The sequence below is a fragment of the Oncorhynchus nerka genome, linkage group LG4 (assembly GCF_034236695.1).
Source record: "Oncorhynchus nerka isolate Pitt River linkage group LG4, Oner_Uvic_2.0, whole genome shotgun sequence".
NCBI lineage: Eukaryota > Metazoa > Chordata > Actinopteri > Salmoniformes > Salmonidae > Oncorhynchus > Oncorhynchus nerka.
In genome coordinates, this window is record NC_088399.1 from 94,868,633 (window position 1) to 94,890,721 (window position 22,089).

A 22,089-nucleotide genomic window follows, 5' to 3' on the forward strand; every position below is an offset into this window, starting at 1 on the left:
CCTGTTACGGATAGGGATTCTTAACTGACTTGCCTTGTTAAATAAAGGTTACATAATTTAAAAAAAATATTCCTCTTCTCTACTGTGTATCAGCCAATCAGACCCCGTATTGATCATGATGTAGGCTACAAAAAGTGTTATCAGGTCTGTGGCAGTATTGTTGACACTGTACGTAAACTAGCTAGCTACACACACACTGACACGTTGACTGCATCTCTCCAGGATGGATACCAGGCGAGCTCAAACTCTGTACAGTATTGTTGACACTGTACGTAAACTAGCTAGCTACACACACACCACCGTTGACTGCATCTCTCCAGGATGGATACCAGGCGAGCTCAAACTCTGTACAGTATTGTTGACACTGTACGTAAACTAGCTAGCTACACACACACCACCGTTGACTGCATCTCTCCAGGATGGATACCTGGCGAGCTCAAACTCTGTACAGTATTGTTGACACTGTACGTAAACTAGCTAGCTACACACACACCACTGTTGACTGCCTCTCTCCAGGATGGATAACAGGCGAGCTCAAACTCTGTACAGTATTGTTGACACTGTACGTAAACTAGCTAGCTACACACACACTGACACGTTGACTGCATCTCTCCAGGATGGATACCAGGCGAGCTCAAACTCTGTACAGGGAAGACTGGGAAAAAGGCACAAACGGGCGCTAGCTCTGGAAAAAAGAGCATATCAACAGACACGGTAAGGGGTGTGGTGAACTTGAAGATGAATTGCGGGCAGTGGGTTCCGAACAACAATGACAAAAAACATAAGTATTTTTAAGAAAATAATTTTATTTTTCGGGGAAATTATACTCCCACCAAAACTTCGGAGACTGGAAGGGCCTGCCTATGGGCCCTGGTCAAAAGTAGTGTACTATATAGGGAATAGTGTTCTATAGGGCTCTGGTCTAAAATAGTGTACTATATAGGGAATAGTGTTCTATAGGGCTCTGGTCTAAAGTAGTGCACTATATAGGGAATAGGATGTTATAGGGCTCTGGTCTAAAGTAGTGCACTATATAGGGAGTATGGTGCCATTTGTGACGTATCCCTAGTTTGACTGGAAGCTGCATAACATGCAATGAGACACACACAGCCACATGACTCATGCCGTGTTCTCCAAATTAAATAAACTATTTTTTAAAATCAAGTTATCAACTAGTCTTGAGGGTATAGAATCCCAGCTGTTGCTCGCTAGATAAAGCATCAAACCTGGAAGTCGATGATAACAAGCATGGAGACACTAACGGAGAGTGACTCACTTCTTGTTTTGTTCCAACGTTGTAGATACACTTGCTACTACGTTGCCTTGAAAAGCTCATCTTGAAAATGAAATTCCGGCACAAATATTTCCCTCTATTTTCAACGGTTATACAATGAGTCAGTCAATCAACGACACAATGGTGAAGTTTGAGTTCAACATGCCTTCGGAAGTAGTGATGTCGACTCTTATTCAAAGCAAGGCTGAATTGGTATTGAGAGGAGCATTTGGAATTGTCAGGTAGTGTAGAATGTTGTGGTGTTCCGAGTGTTCTATAGTTCCGCCACCAGCTCTATGGTGGCATCACTGAAGATGTGCCGTGTGTGTGTGTGTGTGTGTGTGTGTTCATGTGTTTCAACCTCAGCTTAGCCTAGCATCATGATTATGGCCTCAGGGAGACAAAACACCACAGCACTGAGGGAGAGAGGATAATAAACACCACACACACACACACACACACACACACACACACACAAGATACACACACATTTACCGTACAGACATAAACTATGTGTACGACACAGTGGGTCGTGAGAGGTGGTGGACATATCAGGTGTACATTTCCACAGTGTGTGGGCATTCACGCATGCACCCGCGTGTCTCTGTGTGAGTGTTATGTTTGTGTGTTTGAGGTGTCTCTGATAGCAACGTTAATGTTGTCAGATTGAGTAGCTTTGTTTTACACGAGGTCAAGCTAAACATTCACTGGAACAGTGCTCTGCTCCATATCGCAACGGCTGGCAGCAGAAACCACTAACATATTCAAAGGCCACTTCGTGTTCTCATGTGGACAGTAAGCATGGTGAGCACGTGTGACATACGTTGCAAGGATTCAGCGGTTGGATCCCTTCACCGTGAACAGAACAACTATATTCTTCATTCCGTTCCACTGTTTCCGACCAGCATGATGAAGTTCTGAACTGGTTCGAAAGCCGAAATTGTTCCTTTCAATTCCTTTTCCAACCTGTGAAATATACATAGTTGTAGAATTACCATTAGCTCCTTAAATTATTCCACCGTACAGAGCAGCTTGCTAATAAAGGGAAAGGTTTTCTATAATTTTTGTTGTTTTTGAAAGTAAAAATGGGTACCCAAAATGATGCACAATTGTGTACTGTGTCATCCATTCTGTATGATGAGTGAAAAACTCTCTCTCTCTCTCTCCCTGTCACTCACTCTCTCTCTCTCTCCCTGCACTCACTCACTCTCTCTCTCCCTGTCACTCACTCACTCTCTCTCTCTCCCTGTCACTCTCTCTCTCTCTCTCTCTCTCTCTCTCTCTCTCTCTCTCTCTCTCTCCCTGTCACTCTCTCTCTCTTTTTTCTCTGTGTCACATCTCACACCTCACACATTCCGCTATCTCTGTCAGTAGTGTGTGTGTGGTGGTTTAGAAGTGGTGTGTGGAGGGCGATAATGGCACAGGAAAATCATAAATAATGCAGTAGAAACGTTCTGGGTGAGAGTCTGCGAACATGCAAACACACACATACACATAGACACACACATAGACACACACACACACACATAGACACACACATAGACACACACACACACACACACACACATAGACACACACACACACACACACATAGACACACACACACACACACACACATAGACACACACACACACACACACACACACACACACACACACACACACACACACACACACACACACACACACACACACACACACAGACACACACCCACCCGCATGCCCTTTGCCAGAAAGATAAAGGGATCTTCAGAGGGAATGAATGAATCACCCTTCACCTAGTCCAGAGAGAATACTAAGAAGTTCTCTTTCTGGATTTTGATCATTAGCAGGTATCGGCCTCATTCTGCTCTGCATTTATCTCCTCTTTCTCTTTCTCTCACACACAAACACCGACTCTCTCACTTTCTCTCATCTCTCTCTCTCTCCTTCGCTATCTGTATCTCCTCTGTATCTCCTCCTCTGTATCTCCTCCTCTCTCTCTCTCTCTCTCTCTCTCTCTCTCTCTCTCTCTCTCTCTCTCTCTCTCAATTATTTTTCAATTTTCACCTATATGACATACCCATATCTATATATAGCACAATACATCTGGTAGAAGAAAATACAAAGAAAAAAAACAAAGAAAAAACTAACCAGTGTTTTTTTGTACCACCATCTTCGAAATGCAAGAGAAAGGTCTCTGTTCTAGCCATCACTCTGGTTGTAATTCCAATAGTGTCCAGAAGATGGCAGCAGTGCAAAGTTTCAGGTGGATTATTTGGACTATGACTGGTCCTCAAGACTTTTAGTGTGAAGTCCCAATGTACATTTGGGCACATCGTGAAGGAGACATTCGCATTCATATTCCAATTTTCTGCAAGAATATCGTCAAATATGTATACTTGTACTTTGATTTAGCTTTCCAAGTATTAGTTCAACATTTGCAAAACAACCAGCTTTAATAACTTCATAACTCTGAATATCCTTTTTTTTATGTCCAAAATGAAAAGGCATGCTGTCGTACAAGGTTAGTAGCTACATTTTCCGACATATATTTCCGACATGGTTTCCGGATACTCCCGTAAAGCCCAGATCATTGGCTATCTAGCTAGCTTTGTTTGACCCTTATTGGTGCATATTTGACAAGGATCCAGTCGCTCAAGTGATGGCCGCCGCGTCATCGGCATGTCATGAAGGCGTCGCTCTTTGACCAAATATGGTTTCCTATTGGATATACTACACTACTAATGATATAGTGAAGTCTTGTTACCTTCTAGGATCTCTGAGGAATAGATACTAACATGATTTGACTTGCTGAATCAACGTGTAGGGTGAGATATTCACAGATTCCTTTCTTTGCAAATTGAACGAGTGGAAATACAATATTGACCGTGCATGCTATTTGGACTTTTTTAGGATATGAAAAATTATTTTATCTAACAAAACTGTACTTCATGTTATCTCTGGATGATATTTTTTTAAATTTATTTTACCTTTATTTTACTTGACAAGTCAAATTCTTATTTTCAATGACGGCCTAGGAACAGCGGGTTAACTTCTTCGAGATAGGGGCGCTCTTTGAATTTTTGGATAAAAAAAGTTCCCGTTTTAAACAAGATATTTTGTCACGAAAAGATGCTCGACTATGCATGTAATTGACAGCTTTGGAAAGAAAAAACTCTGACGTTTCCAAAACTGCAAAGATATTATCTGTGAGTGCCCCAGAACTAATGCTACAGGCGAAACCAAGATGAAGTTTCATTCAGGAAATGCCCCAGATTCTGAAGGGGCTGTGTTCATAATGTCTCCTTATATGGCTGTGAATGCACCAGGAAAGAGCCTGCCCTTTCTGTCGTTTCTCCAAGGTGTCTGCAGCATTGTGACGTATTTGTAGGCATATCATTGGAAGATTGACCATAAGAGACTACATTTACCAGGTGTCTGCCCGGTGTCCTGTGTCGAAATTATTGCGTAATCTCTAGGTCCATGCGCGTTCCATTTCTTCAGAAGACAAAGGCAACTGCCACGAAGGATTTATCATTGATAGATATGTGAAAAACACCTTGAGGATTGATTCTAAACATCGTTTGCCATGTTTCTGTCAATATTATGGAGTTAATTTGGAAAAAAAGTTTGCGTTTTAATGACTTAATTTTCGTTTTTTTTCTTACCCAAACGTGATGATGAAAACGGAGCGATTTGTCAACACAAATAATCTTTTTGTAAAAACTGAACATTTGCTATCTAACTGAGAGTCTCCTCATTGAAAAATCCGAAGTTCTTCAAATGTAAATTATTTTATTTAAATGCTTTTCTGGTTTTTGTAAAAATGTTGCCTGCTGAATGCTAACGCTAAATGCTACGCTAAATGCTATGCTAGCTATCAATACTGTTACACAAATGCTTGTTTTGCTATGGTTGAGAAGCATATTTTGAAAATCTGAGATGACAGTGTTGTTAACAAAAGGCGAAGCTTGAGAGCTAGCATATTGATTTCATTTCATTTGCGATTTTCATGAATAGTTAATGTTGCGTAATGGGCTTGAGGCTGTAGTCACGATCCCGGATGGCTCGACGCAAGAAGCTAACTGCCTGTTCAGGGGTAGAACAACAGATTTGTACCTTGTCAGCTCAGGGATTCGAACTTGCAACCTTTCGGTTTACATTTACATTTACATTTAAGTCATTTAGCAGACGCTCTTATCCAGAGCGACTTACAAATTGGTGCTTTCACCTTATGACATCCAGTGGAACAGCCACTTTACAATAGTGCATCTAAGTCTTTTAAGGGTGGGGGGGGGGGGTGAGAAGGATTACTTTATCCTATCCTAGGTATTCCTTAAAGAGGTGGGGTTTCAGGTGTCTCCGGAAGGTGGTGATTGACTCCGCTGTCCTGGCGTCGTGAGGGAGTTTGTTCCACCATTGGGGGGCCAGAGCAGCGAACAGTTTTGACTGGGCTGAGCGGGAACTGTACTTCCTCAGTGGTAGGGAGGCGAGCAGGCCAGAGGTGGATGAACGCAGTGCCCTTGTTTGGGTGTAGGGCCTGATCAGAGCCTGGAGGTACTGAGGTGCCGTTCCCCTCACAGCTCCGTAGGCAAGCACCATGGTCTTGTAGCGGATGCGAGCTTCAACTGGAAGCCAGTGGAGAGAGCGGAGGAGCGGGGTGATGTGAGAGAACTTGGGAAGGTTGAACACCAGATGGGCTGCGGCGTTCTGGATGAGTTGTAGGGGTTTAATGGCACAGGCAGGGAGCCCAGCCAACAGCGAGTTGCAGTAATCCAGACGGGAGATGACAAGTGCTTGGATTAGGACCTGCGCCGCTTCCTGTGTGAGGCAGGGTCGTACTCTGCGGATGTTGTAGAGCATGAACCTACAGGAACGGGCCACCGCCTTGATGTTAGTTGAGAATGACAGGGTGTTGTCCAGGATCACGCCAAGGTTCTTAGCACTCTGGGAGGAGGACACGATGGAGTTGTCAACCGTGATGGCGAGATCATGGAACGGGCAGTCCTTCCCCGGGAGGAAGAGCAGCTCCGTCTTGCCGAGGTTCAGCTTGAGGTGGTGATCCGTCATCCACACTGATATGTCTGCCAGACATGCAGAGATGCGATTCGCCACCTGGTCATCAGAGGGGGGAAAGGAGAAGATTAATTGTGTGTCGTCTGCATAGCAATGATAGGAGAGACCATGTGAGGTTATGACAGAGCCAAGTGACTTGGTGTATAGCGAGAATAGGAGAGGGCCTAGAACAGAGCCCTGGGGACACCAGTGGTGAGAGCGCGTGGTGAGGAGACAGATTCTCGCCACGCCACCTGGTAGGAGCGACCTGTCAGGTAGGACGCAATCCAAGCATGGGCCGCGCCGGAGATGCCCAACTCGGAGAGGGTGGAGAGGAGGATCTGATGGTTCACAGTATCGAAGGCAGCCGATAGGTCTAGAAGGATGAGAGCAGAGGAGAGAGAGTTAGCTTTAGCAGTGCGGAGTGCCTCCGTGATACAGAGAAGAGCAGTCTCAGTTGAATGACTAGTCTTGAAACCTGACTGATTTGGATCAAGAAGGTCATTCTGAGAGAGATAGCGGGAGAGCTGGCCAAGGACGGCGCGTTCAAGAGTTTTGGAGAGAAAAGAAAGAAGGGATACTGGTCTGTAGTTGTTGACATCGGAGGGATCGAGTGTAGGTTTTTTCAGAAGGGGTGCAACTCTCGCTCTCTTGAAGACGGGAGGGACGTAGCCAGTGGTCAGGGATGAGTTGATGAGCGAGGTGAGGTAAGGGAGAAGGTCACCGGAAATGGTCTGGAGAAGAGAGGAGGGGATAGGGTCAAGCGGGCAGGTTGTTGGGCGGCCGGCCGTCACAAGACGCGAGATGTCATCTGGAGAGAGAGGGGAGAAAGAGGTCAGAGCACAGGGTAGGGCAGTGTGAGCAGAACCAGCGGTGTCGTTTGACTTAGCAAACGAGGATCGGATGTCGTCGACCTTCTTTTCAAAATGGTTGACGAAGTCATCTGCAGAGAGGGAGGAGGGGGAGGAGGATTCAGGAGGGAGGAGAAGGTGGCAAAGAGCTTCCTAGGGTTAGAGGCAGATGCTTGGAATTTAGAGTGGTAGAAAGTGGCTTTAGCAGCAGAGACAGAGGAGGAAAATGTAGAGAGGAGGGAGTGAAAGGATGCCAGGTCCGCAGGGAGGCGAGTTTTCCTCCATTTCCGCTCGGCTGCCCGGAGCCCTGTTCTGTGACGAAAGTCGTCGAGCCACGGAGCGGGAGGGGAGGACCGAGCCGGCCTGGAGGATAGGGGACATAGAGAGTCAAAGGATGCAGAAAGGGATGAGAGGAGGGTTGAGGAGGCAGAATCAGGAGATAGGTTGGAGAAGGTTTGAGCAGAGGGAAGAGATGATAGGATGGAAGAGGAGAGAGTAGCGGGGGAGAGAGAGCGAAGGTTGGGACGGCGCGATACCATCCGAGTAGGGGCAGTGTGGGAAGTGTTGGATGAGAGCGAGAGGGAAAAGGATACAAGGTAGTGGTCGGAGACTTGGAGGGGAGTTGCAATGAGGTTAGTGGAAGAACAGCATCTAGTAAAGATGAGGTCGAGGTTACTAGTCCAACGCTCTAACCACTAGGCTACCCTGCCGCCCCAATAAATCAGAGGAAGATTTCAGAATGTAAGGACACATTTTACCTTCAGAAGTGAATTTATCAAACCTCTTGCTGTGTTGTTAGGAGCTCTCCTCAAACAATAGCTTGGCATTTTTTCCCCCGCAGCAATAGATACTGTAAATAGGACTGTGTAGTTATATTAACAAGAATTTAACTTTCAGCCAATATCAGACACTTATTTGTACCGACATTTGTTGTTACTCTAAAATCTGCGATCTTGACATAACATGCTGAATTGAGTCACAACTGTCCCGTTGACGGGATGCCGATCCTTGAGATTTATACATTTTACACCCACCTATACCTTCCATCACCTACAGAGAGATGAACCTGGAGAAGAGCTCCCTAAGCAAGCTGGTTCTGCGGCTCTGTTCACAAACACACCCCACAGAGCCCCAGGACAGCAACACAATTAGACTTAACCAAATCATGAGTAAACAAAAAGATAAAAAGGTTATTTTGTTAAATCTTTGCAACGTGTCAAGTAATTAAGTTTTGCCTATGTACAGACTCAGTGAGCATAGCCTTGCTATTGAGAAAGGCCGCCGTAGGCAGACCTGGCTCTCAAGAGAAGCTTACTGTTATTCCACCTCTTCCCTCTCCTGTTCTTCTGTTGTTCTACTTCTTCCCTCTCCTGTTCTTCTGTTGTTCCACTTCTTCCCTCTCCTGTTCTTCTGTTGTTCCACTTCTTCCCTCTCCTGTTCTTCTGTTGTTCCAAGACTTCCATCTCCTGTTCTTCTGTTGTTCCACTTCTTCCCTCTCCTGTTCTTCTGTTGTTCCAAGACTTCCATCTCCTGTTCTTCTGTTGTTCCACTTCTTCCCTCTCCTGTTCTTCTGTTCCACTTCTTTCCTCTCCTGTTCTTCTGTTGTTCCACTTCTTCCCTCTCCTGTTCTTCTGTTGTTCCACTTCTTCCCTCTCCTGTTCTTCTGTTGTTCCACTTCTTCCCTCTCCTGTTCTTCTGTTGTTCCACTTCCTCCCTCTCCTGTTCTTCTGTTGTTCCACTTCTTCCCTCTCCTGTTCTTCTGTTGTTCCAAGACTTCCCTCTCCTGTTCTTCTGTTGTTCCACTTCTTTCCTCTCCTGTTCTTCTGTTGTTCCACTTCTTCCCTCTCCTGTTCTTCTGTTGTTCCACGACTTCCCTCTCGTGGGCCTTGACCTCTCTCCTCCACTTAGCACCTACCTAGCCCTCGTTAGGGGGTTAGGTACACACACACACACACCCCACTAGCACTAAGTCCCTTGTACCCGGGCATCTCCACCACTTACCCCTCTCATCAGTCAAACAGTTCAGTCCAACACTGCTCTCACTGCCACATGGCACCCTACTCCCTTTGTTGTGCACTATCCTATAGGCCCTGGTCAAAAGTAGTGCGTGACATAGGGAAAAGGGTGCAATTTGGGACGCAGATAAAATGGATGAGAAAATAGAGGACAGAATGAAGTGAAGAGAGGCGCTGCTTTGACAGCAGAACATTCCCTTGACACATGTTATATTTATTCTTTAAATTGGCTGCACATTCAGTACAACAGATGGGGTACTTCCCTGCTCTAGAGAGAGAGAGAGAGAGAGAGTGACAGGGAGAGAGCGAGAGGGAGAGAGAGGGAGAGAGCGAGAGGGAGAGAGATGGAGAGAGAGAGAGAGAGATAGGGAGAGAGAGAGAGAGAGAGAGAGAGAGAGAGACAGGGAGAGAGACAGAGACAGGGAGAGAGAGAGAGAGACAGGGAGAGAGAGAGAGAGAGAGAGAGAGAGAGAGAGAGAGAGAGAGAGAGCGACAGGAGAGAGAGAGAGAGAGAGAGAGAGAGAGAGAGAGAGAGAGAGAGAGAGAGACAGAGAGAGAGAGAGAGAGAGAGAGAGAGAGAGAGAGAGAGAGAAAGCTCTGTATTGCCTTTGTTATGCTGGCTGAAAAACATTGACACTATTGTTCCTTTCACTCCAACTTTGGAATTTACACCTCTACTTAGCTTTACATGTACATGGATAGAGGAGCATTAGAGAGATGACTGGCTTGATGATGTGATGACTGGTGGTAGAGAGATGACTGGCTTGTTGATGTGATGACGGGCGGTAGAGAGATGACTGGCTTGATGATGTGATGAGGGTGAGGTAGAGAGATGACTGGCTTGATGATGTGATGACTGGTGGTAGAGAGATGACTGGCTTGATGATGTGATGACTGGTGGTAGAGAGATGACTGGCTTGATGATGTGATGAGGGGGGTGGTAGAGAAATGAGTGGCTTGATGATGTGATGAGGGGTGGTAGAGAGATGACTGGCTTGATGATGTGATGACTGGTGGTAGAGAGATGACTGGCTTGATGATGTGATGACTGGTGGTAGAGAGATGAGTGGCTTGATGATGTGATGACTGGTGGTAGAGAGATGACTGGCTTGATGATGTGATGACTGGTGGTAGAGAGATGACTGGCTTGATGATGTGATGACTGGTGGTAGAGAGATGACTGGCTTGATGATGTGATGACTGGCGGTAGAGAGATGACTGGCTTGATGATGTGATGACTGGCGGTAGAGAAATGACTGGCTTGATGATGTGATGACTGGTGGTAGAGAGATGACTGGCTTGATGATGTGATGAGGGGGGTGGTAGAGAGATGACTGGCTTGATGATGTGATGAGGGTGAGGTAGAGAGATGACTGGCTTGATGATGTGATGAGGGGGGTGTTAGAGAGGATCAGGTGACCAGGTGTAAACGTCGGTGTTGCAATATGCTCTCATCCACTTCAGGTAAATGCCGTCACACATTCATGTCACCAAGTGTGTCTACAAGTCTCTGGAGAGATGTGCCAAATGTGCTCCAACTCATTTACACACACCATGTACAGTACAGTGATGTAAAAATATTTTTACGTACTGCTTTTGTCGATTTTTGCGGTGTCCCAACTTTACTTTACTATTTATATTTTGTAAAAACTTTTACTTTTATTTCACCACATTCCTAAAGAAAATAATGTACTTTTTTTACTCCATACATTTTCCCTGACATGCAAAAGTAGCTTTGAATGGACAGGACAATGGTCCAATTCATACACTTTTCAATAGAACACTCACTCACTCACTCACTCACTCACTCACTCACTCACTCACTCACTCACTCACTCACTCACTCACTCACTCACTCACTCACTCACTCACTCACTCACTCACTCATCACTCACTCACTCACTCACTCACTCACTCACTCACTCACTCACCACCACCACCACTCACCACCACCACTCACTCATCACTCACTCACTCACTCATCACTCACTCACTCACTCACTCACTCACTCACTCACTCACTCACTCACTCACTCACTCACTCACTCACTGTCTCTGACTGGTTATAATATATTTTTTTAGATCTGACAGAGTTGGAGAGGGTTGTCGCCATATACACAAAGAGCAACTTAAATGTTTCTGTATCCATTACCACCTCTGTCTACTAAGCAATTTGAATGTCTCGTCCTAAATGTGGGCCTTTGTAATAATGCCCATCTGACACTAGTGTGAATTCATACCTCTCACCATTGTCCTTCACATGTGCTCTGCTGTCTTACTATGCTAAATACGAATTATTAATATTGGGGTGGGATCTTAATGTAGATTGGTTGATGCCAGTATCTGATAGGCTGAATTATATTTGTACTGAGCCAATTCTAACGCAGCTGATAACTAATCCAATTTGCCCCCAAACTTTAAACAGCCTGAAAAATCTACTCTCTTAGATATTATTCTAACAAATACCCCTCATAAAGTAGTTCACAGCTAATGGGATATTTGCCAGTGAGTTCAGTGACCATTGTCCTGTTGCCTGCATAAGTGTGTCTCTGTGTGTGTGTGTGTGTGTGTGTGGGGGGTTCTACTAAGAAAACGTATCAAATTGTTCTAAGGTCAATCCAAGGATAATTTAGGTATTTGATTTCGAAGTATCAAAAAGTCCATGTTTTTGTTGTTGTTGATGAAACAATGAATGTGGCCTTACTGCAACTGGCCCATACAAGTGCAGTGAATAACAGATTTACTACATGGAACAACAGATAAAAAAGGAGGTTTGTTCTGAAGTGTCCTATATCTGAAAGATCAGGAAAACATTTGTAATTTTTCTAAACATGTATTTAACCCCTTATTTTTTGGCACTAAACTATCTCATTATACTGTATATTCTTCCGGGGTTTTTTGTCTGAGCTGAGGATGAGTGACTGGTGCGTTGCGTTAACTATCGCTGATTCGGATCTTTATTTCCCTGTTTAACCGCTGCAGATAAACATGTGACATACAAAATTCTAAGGGTGAAAGACATACAGTATCTAATCCTTGGTTTCTGTTACATCTGCTCCCGCCACGCCCTCTACTGCTCATCCTGTGTCTCCGTAACCTGCCGCCACTCATCCAGTGCTTTCTCTCTCTTCCCCTCCCTCTCTCTCTTTGTGTGTGTGATTGTGTGGGCAGAGACAGGTGTGCTGCAGTCAGAGCAGATCCTCACCAGCTGCAACCTGTTCCATAATCAAGACCTCTACAAATACTCAGTCCTGACACTTCCACACTGTCAGATTGTAATCTCTGCTCAGTCAGTCTACGTTTCTAGCCGTTTGTTACTATTTAGAGCTGGTTATCCTGTTGTGCCTGTTTTCCTTGCTTGACAATGTTTTCCTCTCCGCTACAGTTCTGTCTGCTCTGACTCTGGTCCCTGTCTCCAGTCCTACGTCTCCTCATCCTGCTACTCTGTCCTGGATTCCCCACTCTACTGCTCACTTGGATTCCCCTCCGGACCTGCTTACCCTGTCTTAACCCCTCTCCCTCCAGCCTCAGCCTCCGCACCTGGTTTCCAGCAACCTGCACAAGCTTCCCCTGGCATGCGCTCCATCTTCCCCCTGCGTTTCAATAATAGCTTGGTTAGTTCATCCCAGTCTCCTCGTCTGAGTCTGCTCTTGGGTTTCCCTGTTCCACTCCGCGTAACAGGTTCACGCATGAGTTGGCTTTGAAATGACAGGAAAGACATTTAGCTTGGACTAAGGCTGGACTGACTACTTCTACTTCTGTTTGGCAGTCCTTCAGATATTTGAGAAATAGATGTCTATTCTCTGGTTAGAAAAACAAAAGTGACATTTCTTGAATTGTGTATCTGAGATTGGTGGTAATCCGGCCAACTTCTGGAAAGTGGTCAATTCTTGAAAACAAAACTCCACCCTCCACCCACTTGTTCCACTGCTAGAGGGAGTCTTCTAGTCTCCTCAGAACATACCACTAGAGGTAGTCCTCTAGTCTCCTCAGAACATACCACTAGAGGTAGCCCTCTAGTCTCCTCAGAACATACCACTAGAGGTAGTCCTCTAGTCTCCTCAGAACATACCACTAGAGGTAGTCCTCTAGTCTCCTCAGAACATACCACTAGAGGTAGTCCTCTAGTCTCCTCAGAACATACCACTAGAGGTAGTCCTCTAGTCTCCTCAGAACATACCACTAGAGGTAGCCCTCTAGTCTCCTCAGAACATACCACTAGAGGTAGTCCTCTAGTCTCCTCAGAACAGAGTGTAGAGAATGTTGCACTAATAGAGTCACAGACTTTATTTTCATTTGAACTGTTTGTTGTCTTTGCTAAATAATGATGTTTTAAAAAATCCATAGGGGCTGATTCAATGAATTCCTCCTTTTGCAGTTCTCTGACCCTCTAATTGCAGAACTGTTGACCTACGTCTTTAATTGGACAATAGTTTCTAGTGTTATCCTTAGGACCTGGAAAGAGTCACATTTCCTCCCCTTACATAAAGAAGGATATCCTTCTGACTTAGATAACCATTGTCCAATCTCCAAATGATCTTTTAGAATCCCTGGACAACTGTTAGCTTACAACTTGTTGTTGTTGTTGTAATCAACGTTTTATTTTTATTTTACAATATACAACACACAAGGTAGGATTACATTACAAATACTAGCCGACATGACAACACTAACATACAATACAACTATTTACATACTCTCAGGAGTTAATTATTTGAGTGCACAATATGACATTTACAGAAAGGAAGTAGGGTTTACAATAAAACGTATTCTATACTATTCTCAGAAAAGAAAATGGCATCCCCTCACTCCCCTAACCATGTCGGTCCATAGCTTGGTTAAGAGTTGTTGATATCGGATAGAGTTTTACATTATATATATATATTATATACATTATATATATTCCATGCCTCAACTGAAGGCGAAAGGATTGTATAGGTAATAAGAGCATGAAGGATAACCTTTTTGCTGGTGTTAACCCTGCATAACTTATTATTTTAGGAACCAGTTGCAACACAAATGAAGAGTCACCATTCAACAAAAATAAAAGTGGGTCTTTGTTCACAGGGAAACCCATACTTGTTGTAAGGAAATCTGAAACATTTCACTAGAATCGGACGCCACAGGACATTCCCAAACCATGTGATCAGACCTGGGACACAACAGGACTTTCCCAACCCATGTGACCAGACCTGGGACACCACAGGACATTCCCAACCCATGTGACCAGACCTGGGACAACACAGGACATTCCCAAACCATATGACCAGACCTGGGACACCACAGGACATTCCCAACCCATGTTACCAGACCTGGGACACAACAGGACATTCCCAACCCATGTGACCAGACTTGGGACAACACAGGACATTCCCAACCCATGTGACCAGACTTGGGACAACACAGGACATTCCCAAACCATGTGACCAGACCTGGGACACAACAGGACATTCCCAAACCATATGACCAGACCTGGGACACCACAGGACATTCCCAAACCATATGACCAGACCTGGGACACCACAGGACATTCCCAAACCATCTGACCAGACCTGGGACAACACGGGACATTCCCAAACCATATGACCAGACCTGGGACAACACGGGACATTCCCAAACCATATGACCAGACCTGGGACACCACAGGACATTCCCAAACCATCTGACCAGACCTGGGACAACACAGGACATTCCCAAACCATGTGTCCAGACCTGGGACACCACAGGACATTCCCAAACCATGTGTCCAGACCTGGGACACCACAGGACATTCCCAAACCAGGTGACCAGACCTGGGACAACACATGACATTCCCAAACCATGTGACCAGACCTGCGACACCACAGGACATTCTCAAACCATGTGACCAGACCTGGGACAACACATGACATTCCCAAACCATGTGACCAGACCTGGGACAACACAGGACATTCCCAAACCATGTGTCCAGACCTGGGACACCACAGGACATTCCCAAACCATGTGACCAGACCTGGGACAACACATGACATTCCCAAACCATGTGACCAGGCCTGGGACACCACAGTACATTCCCAAACCATGTGACCAGACCTGGGACACCACAGGACATTCCCAACCCATGTGACCAGACCTGGGACACCACAAGACATTCCCAACCCATGTGACCAGACCTGGGACAACACAGGACATTCCCAAAACATGTGCATTAGTGTTCCAGCAGCATTCATACGGCATCTATCACATATCACATCTATCACACACCTCAAATACCTCGACTAACCGATGCCCGCGTTACATTGACTCTGTATCGGTATCCCCTGTATATAGTCTCGCTATTGTTATTTTACTGATGCTCTTTAACTACTTTTTACATTTATTTCTTATTGTTATTTTATATTTTGTAAACTGCATTGTTGGTTAGGGGCTTGTAAGTAAGCATTTCACTGTACGGTGTACACCTGTTGTATTCGGCGCATGTGACTAATACAATTTGATTTGATTTGATATTGGAGTAGGAATCAGCTTAATCTTAAAATGTCTAAATGGGGTTGCATAACCTCTACTGTATGTATCAGCTTATAATGTATACGCTGCTGTGCTGTTTTTTTTTAGAGGTAACAAATCCATTTTCCCAAATGGTAGATAGTGCCCTAATCCTTGCATTTCACAGTTCCATACCAGAGTGACACCCAATGTAGAAGCATCTAACAGACAGCAGGCAATCATAAGTGGCAGAGACCATTTTAGAAGTGAATGATGGGTCTATCCATGTAAGCATTATGTGGGATGTTAACGGGGCATCCCATGGTACACCATAAGCTTTCTAAAGAAGACCTTAACTTTTGGTAAAGAAATCATGAAAAGCCTGGAAGTGAATACATTTGTTTGAGGTCCTGGAAAGGTATTAGCCCCTTATCGTTATACATGTCTTGTACGGTCCGCCCACAATGGCTTATTGTTTGTCAGCAGGTTGTGGTTATGCCATTGTCATGACGTTGACCTGTTGGTGAGGTTTATGACCCCTATAAATACCTTTCCCCCTTTTCTCTCTCTACTCTACACAATGGACTCTTAGAAAGCCCTTTGTTAACATAAGAGAGAGTCTGGTACCATCAAAAGGTTGGGGAACGGAACCATATTTTGGGATTCCAATCAGTTGAAAATATCCCTTGGTACTTAAAGAATATGATGTCAGATCAGTTGTCATTATTATTACTGATGATAGCATGATATAAACTGTATCTAGGAAAGGCTACACATTCTAGTTCTCAGATTCACATGGAATTGTTGTGGAATTTAAATGTTTGAATATGAACTATTTGTGAAAAGATTAAATGTAATTTTGGCTTCTAAATGAGAGAATTGTTTTCATGAGTGAAACTATGCTCACTCAGTGGCCCCGCCCAAGTGAACAGAGTTTGGTTGTGAACTATGAAACACTCCCATCTCTCCACCACTACAAAAGCCCATTGATGAAAGTCATCCTTTAAAATGGCTACTATCAACTACAGAACTAAGCCAACATCAGCGTGAGCTCTGGTTGCGAATGGTTGAACGACTACAACATAACAAAATTAACATTGTGTTCCTGGTGACATGAAGGCTGATGTCCATACATTTAGAATGGTGAATTTCAACGTGGAGGTGACGATCGACACGCTGAAGGATGAATTTTGACTATACCAGCCAGAATATAGCATGAGCATATGGTATGGCAACTTGGTATGAACTTTGAACTCTTATTCACTAAAGAAGTGATACATCCTAGACATCAAGTTAGCAGCAGCAGCTGTAAACGTGCGCTAGGAAAGGATGGATCTTCAGAAAGACTTCAACGTATCTGTTCGACCACAAGACATATTCTTCAAAGGACAAGGGAGATCTCTGCTGGGCAACCCAGTCTTCCATCTTCGACCAACCCATCGAAGTGCAGCTCTGAGTAAATATTTACTGCATTTTCCTTTTCCAAATGGGTGGTTATTTAGAATGCATAAGATTCTGTATTTACGATAGCATAACTTCATGAGGTCTGACAGAGACCCAATCCTTCTGTTCCTCAGTCTTCCCGCTCTTTCGTTCAAACCCAAACCCCTTTCTTTGTGTAACCAGCCGTCATATCGGTTCCGTTCACCAGGGACGTTAGTAATCAATGTATTATTATTTAGTTATTAAGTAAAAAAAATATAAAACCACATTTTGTATTGCTAATTCAACTTGGTTGCCAGGGTACGTGATACAGATAACCAATAATTTTAAGACGTTCAGATGAGACTGAAATAAGGTGACGATTAATAATTGACTGCTGTTGATATAAAAGATTACAAGGTCTTTAAGAGTTTTTTTCGGAAGACAACAGCTCTATAAAAATTATTTTAGGGTGCCCCGACTTCCTAGTGTAACGGCGTTCGTCTGTTGAAAGAGAGTCGGACCAAAATGCAGCATGGTGGTTACTCCTTTCGGCATGGTTAATACCTGCCTGGCGCCCGAACAAAATCTTTCTTTACCCCTCTCTAATAAATACCGCTACAATGTTCTTTAATGAAATAGAACGATACATGAAATAACTAAATAATATATAAAACAACAAACGAAACGTGAAAACCTATACAGCCTGTCTGGTGCTAACTAACACAAAGATAGGAACAATCACCCACAAAATACACAGTGAATCCCAGGCTACCTAAATATGGTTCCCAATCAGAGACAACGAGAATCACCTGACTCTGATTGAGAACCGCCTCAGGCAGCCAAGCCTACTCTAGACACCCCTACTCAGCCGCAATCCCAATACAAAAACACACCACAACATAAACCCATGTCACACCCTGGCCTGACCAAATATATAACGAAAACACAAAAAACTAAGACCAAGGCGTGACAGAACCCCCCCCCCAAGGTGCGGACTCCCGGCCGCACACCTAAACACATAGGGGAGGGTCCGGGTGGGCGTCTGTCCACGGTGGCGGCTCCGGCTCGGGACGTGGACCCCACTCCAACCAAGTCTTAGTCCCCCTGTAACGCGTCCTTTGATTGGCGACCCTCGCCGCCGACCTAGGCCTAATAACCCTCACCAAGGACCCCACTGGACTGAGGGGCAGCTCGGGACTGAGGTGGAAGCTCGGGACTGAGGGGAAGCTCGGGACTGAGGGGAAGCTCGGGACTGAGGGGAAGCCCGGGACTGAGGGGAAGCCCGGGACTGAGGGGAAGCCCGGGACTGAGGGGAAGCCCGGTACTGAGGGGAAGCCCAGTACTGAGGGGAAGCCCAGTACTGAGAGGAAGCCCAGTACTGAGAGGAAGCCCAGTACTGAGAGGAAGCTCAGGCAGGTAGTTGGCTCCGGCAGATCCTGGCTGGCTGGCGGATCTGGAAGAGTCTGGTTGACTGGCAGATCTGGAAGAATCTGGTTGACTGGCAGATCTGGAAGAATCTGGTTGACTGGCAGATCTGGAAGAATCTGGTTGACTGGCAGATCTGGAAGATCATGGCTGACTGGCGGATCTAGCTGCTCTGGCTGCTCCATGTAGACTGGCAGCTCTGGCTGCTCCATGCAGACTGGCAGCTTTGGCTGCTCCATGCAGACTGGCAGCTCAATGCAGACTGGCAGCTCTGGCTGCTCCATGCAAACTGGCAGCTCTGGCTGCTCCATGCAGACTGGCAGCTTTGGCTGCTCCATGCAGACTGGCAGCTTTGGCTGCTCCATGCAGACTGGCAGCTCTGGCTGCTCCATGCAGACTGACAGCTCTGGCTGCTCCATGCAGACTGACATCTCTGGCTGCTCCATGCAGACTGACAGCTCTGGCTGCTCCATGCAGACTGGCAGCTCTGGCTGCTCCATGCAGACTGGCAGCTCTGGCTGCTCCATGCAGACTGGCTGCTCTGGCTGCTCCATGCAGACTGGCTGCTCTGGCTGCGCTAAACAGGCAGGAGACTCCGGCAGCGCAGGAGAGGAGAAAGGCTCTGGCTGCGCTGAACAGGCGGGAGGCTCCGGCAGCGCTGTAGAGGAGGAAGGCTCTGGCTGCACTGAACAGGCGGGAGACTCCGGCAGCGCTGTAGAGGAGGAAGGCTCTGGCTGCGCTGAACAGGCGGGAGGCTCCAGCAGCGCAGGAGAGGAGAAAGGCTCTGGCTGCGCTGAACAGGCGGGAGGCTCCAGCAGCGCTGTAGAGGAGGAAGGCTCTGGCTGCGCTGAACAGGCGGGAGGCTCCAGCAACGCTGTAGAGGAGGAAGGCTCTGGCTGCGCTGAACAGGCGGGAGACTCCGGCAGCGCAGGAGAGGAGAAAGGCTCTGGCTGCGCTGAACAGGCGGGAGGCTCCGGCAGCGCTGTAGAGGAGAAAGGCTCTGGCTGCGCTAAACAGGCGGGACGCACTGAAGGCCTGGTGCGTGGTGCTGGTACTGGTGGCACTGGACCGAGGACACGCACATGAAGCCTGGTGCGGGGAGCTGCCACCGGAGGACTGGTGTGTGAAGGTGGCACAGGATGGACCTGACCGTGAAGGTGTACTGGAGAGCCTGAGAGCAGGGCTGGCACAGGACGTGCAAGGCTAGGTAGGTACACAGGAGGCCTAGTGCGTGAGGCTGGCACTATTTTCACCAGCCGACTAACAAGCACCTCAGGACGAGTATGGAGCGCTGATCCAGGTGCCATCAAATCCCCGACTCGCTCCGTCGGACGAATATCGTACCTAAAGCACCAAACTAGCAACTCCCTCATCACTCTCTCCTCCACTTTCCCCATTAACTCCTTCACAGTCTCTGCTTCGCTCACCTCTAACACCGGTTCTGGTTCTGGTCTCCTCCTTGGCTCCTCACGATAAACAGGGAGAGTTGGCTCAGGTCTGACTCCTGACTCTGCCACACTCTCCCTGAGCCCCCCAATACATTTTTGGGGCTGACTCTCGGGCTTTCTTCTGCGCCGCCGTGTTTTTCTCTTCGACTCCATTCTCCTATAGCCCTCTTCGCACTGCTCCAGCGAATCCCAGGCGGGTTCCGGCACTCTCTCTGGGTCGACCGCCCACCTTTCTATATCCTCCCAAGTAGTGTAGTCCCGATATTGCTGATCCTGCTGCCGCTGTTGCTTCTCCTCATACCAGCGCCTCTCAGCTCTCTCCGCCTCTAGTTCTTCTTTGGGGCGGCGATATTCTCCCGGCTGTGCCCAGGGTCCTTTACCTTCCAATATCTCCTCCCAAGTCCAGAAGTCCTGGGATCGCTGCTCCTCCTGTCGCTGTTGCCTGTTACCACGCCACTCGGTCCGGGTGTGGTGGGTGATTCTGTAACGGCGTTCGTCTGTTGAAAGAGAGTCGGACCAAAATGCAGCGTGGTGGTTACTCATGTTCTTTAATGAAATAGAACGATACATGAAATAACTAAATAATATATAAAAGAACAAACGAAACGCGAAAACCTATACAGCCTGTCTGGTGCTAACTAACACAAAGACAGGAACAATCACCCAAAAAATACACAGTGAAACCCAGGCTACCTAAATATGGTTCCCAATCAGAGACAACGAGAATCACCTGACTCTGATTGAGATTGAGAACCGCCTCAGGCAGCCAAGCCTACTCTAGACACCCCTACTCAGCCGCAATCCCAATACCTACTAAACCCCAATACAACAACACACCACAACATAAACCCATGTCACACCCTGGCCTGAACAAATAAATAAAGAAAACACAAAATACTAAGACCAAGGCGTGACACCTAGTTAATTACCTTTACATGATTAGTTTAATCATTTATTAATTGCAGAGAAGTTATTTTATAAAATAGCATGACATATCACTTAATCCAAAGACACAACATCATATAGGAGAAGATTCACAGAACGTCTTAGTGCTGCCTATATGTCCCTCAGAGTTGTACCATACTTGTAGTGAGTTGGAAATAATTGAACCAAACTTTTTTGAATACTGTTTTTACCTGTAAGTCTATGCGGTGCAACAAATGCTTTGTCTATGCCGCTCTAAGAAGCTACAATAAAATCACCTGACCAATGATTCTCAAGGATTTTATTTGGAACACCAGTATTATAATTTGTAATCTGGAAGAGACAAAACCTCCTGTTCCCTTTAACTGTGTAAGAGTATCATATCGAAAATATTGTCTGAGGCTAAATGACCCTTTTTAAACCCAGTTTGATCATCACTAATTAGATTTCCTACAAGCTGTTCCAATCTGATGGCAAGTACCTTTGCAAACAGCTTGAGCTCTGTTGTAATAAGGCTTAAGTGTTAGGCAGAGCAGCACAGGGAAACCCAAGAGCAGACTCAGACCAGGAAACAGGGATGAATGAACCAAGATATTCATTGCAACACAGGGAGAGAGCAGTGCAGATCAGACTAAGCTTGGGTGGGTTGTAGTAAACCAGATGTGGAGGCTGAGGTTGGAGTGATCTGGGTAAACAGGTCCAGAGGGAAATTCAAGGGATTGATGGTGAGCCTGAATCCAGAACAGGGCAGCAGGGTGGTGAGATGTGGAACAGGAGACAGGTACCAGAGTCAGAGCAGCAAAACTGCAGTGAGAGGAGAAACAGCGTCAGGCAGGGAAACAGGCACAGCAGGGTAACAGGATCTTGAATAATCATAAAAAGCTAGAAGCATAATACTGACTGAGCAGAGATTACGATCTGGCAGAATGGAAGTGGCAGGACTGAGTATTTGTAGAGGTCTTGATTATGGAATGGGCTGCAGCTGGTAGGGAACTGCTCTGACTCCAGCATGCCTGTCTCCAACCCCACAATCCCACACACAGAGAGAGAGGGAGAGGGAGAGAGTACTGGGGGAATGGTTGCAGGTCAAGAAGACACCGAATGTCCACTAGGGGGTGTGGCAGGAGCAGATGTGACATTAAGGGCCTAAAACTTTTACAGTCTAGGGAAGATTCGCCAAATTTTAACACAACTATAATGAGTGAGGTGTTTTGGTCTCTATGGAAT